The sequence below is a fragment of the Battus philenor genome, unplaced genomic scaffold, assembly GCF_028537555.1.
Source record: "Battus philenor isolate CCGP_79_NKW_IND1 unplaced genomic scaffold, ilBatPhil1.0.hap1 SCAF_11, whole genome shotgun sequence".
Lineage (NCBI taxonomy): Eukaryota > Metazoa > Arthropoda > Insecta > Lepidoptera > Papilionidae > Battus > Battus philenor.
In genome coordinates this window covers 8,999,889-9,001,909 of record NW_027181673.1, presented here as the reverse complement: position 1 = coordinate 9,001,909, position 2,021 = coordinate 8,999,889, and positions in this window count along the sequence as shown.

Sequence of the window (2,021 nt, the reverse complement as noted above, 5' to 3'; positions counted from 1 at the left end):
GGTTCTTTATTTATGATTAAGGCTAAAATGCATTACGTATAGATATGTACGGTTCGTAAAAACTATACCTGTCTCGATTAGTTGCGGCAATCGGAATGCTCTTACCGGTTATGTAAATACAATTGTTGAAATTAATAATAGTATTTAGGGCAGCTAAAAGACGATGTTATTCAGTAAAGCTTAACGATCTTTTAAATTTATCTAAAACGTCCCTGTATTTACTATTATTTATGCTTGAATTGTAAGCATTATTTTATAATTCTTATTGTTTCGATCAAATACGTTCTCTGATGGAAGTAGTTGTTTTTTGTTGAAGTATATAATCATTAATGTATGGAAAAGCATAAGGTAAATTACATATATTGATAAAAGCTAACATCGTCCGATAAAATGTCAAGTATGAAAACAAAACCAAAAGAATATATTCATTCATTCTTCATTCATTCATGCATTCTTATGACAATTAGCAAATTATTAATGCTTCATGTTAGATAAAGATATTTTGAAACTTGTTTGTGGTAGTTGCAATCCTATATAATAATTGCCCTAAGTGTCAATTATAAAACATTGTACCCCGGTAATCAAACGCGCGACCTACGATTGCAAATCTCAGTCCTTCATCGCTGGGCATTCTTACGCGAATTTTCAAATTATTATTGCTTCACAATAGAAATCATCAAATTTCAATTTAGGAGAAAAGATTTGTAACAACTTAAATAAACCCAGTTATAACAGTTTTGTTAATAAACATAATCTGCCATCGTTATCCAGGTAAAGTAAGTTCCAATTGTATTAATATTTCATTATTCATTTACACTTTCATATAAACTTGTGAACATTATAAGAATAATGCCAGAAAAGCCCTGTCTGATAGAAACCAGAATAAAATTTCGTTACCTTACAATGGCATCTCTTAAATTAAAATATATGGCAACGAGGGTGCCTTAGGGCGCTATGACCTGAAAAGAGCCCACAAAGAACTCAATTGATTTTTTTTGTATGTGATCACTTTGACAAATATTTTCAATAGGTAGTAGTAGGAACTATTCATTCTTTTACAAAAATATTAAAAATCCTTTACATTGTAAATGGATTTTTTTTCTGAGAAATTGTAAATAAGCTTTTTGAATGATCAGTGGTTGCTCAGCGGTAGAGGTCTGTGACTTGCAATCGTTGGTCATGGGTTCGATTCCCGGGATATAAGCTTATGTAATTCACACTCTGAGTATTTATTATATAGGATTTCCACTGCTCACAAATAAGTTTCCAGAAGATGGGTAGAAGCGCTTTCTGTTTACCATAATTCCATCGCCAAACCGTCTACCAAGCTTAGCGATTATGGTATATACTCCATACACATCTTTAGGAGATGCCTATACATCGCAGTGGGTATCTAAGGAGTGAAACGACGACGACAACGAAACATTTTGAAATTGCTGTATAAATTATTTCAAGGGCATTACGTCATAGTTCAAGACAATAGTCAAAATGTCCATTCATATTTGCGAGTTTACATTTAAAATCATATAATAATAAATGGCCAAATCAGACGGGAGAATCTATGAGATCATATTCAAAGCAAAGCTAGTCAGTAAGGTATATCATAAACTATGTAGTGGTATATGATAAGGTGAGAAGATGTTATATGGAAACTGTGATACTTAAGTTTCCGTTATCGTGAACTTAGGAGGAACTTCAAAGGGTCTCTTAACGTGTTATAGTTTTGTGAAGCGTCGTTAATTAATTCTCAACTGATCTGTAGCATGATATACACGCTAATCTTTAATCTATTCACGTAACATATCACTCGCATTGTAATAATATTGCAAAACAATTATAATGTAATATTAAACTTCTGTCGCAATATTCTTCACAACCGTCAAGTGTTCAAAATTTCTTTCATGAAACGTACAGTTATTTACATTGATTTCACAATTTTCGTATGATTTTATAAAACTCCACGAAGTTTTTAGTCTTAACTTTAAGTTCTATATAAAAATGCCTTAATTGTTATAAAAGTT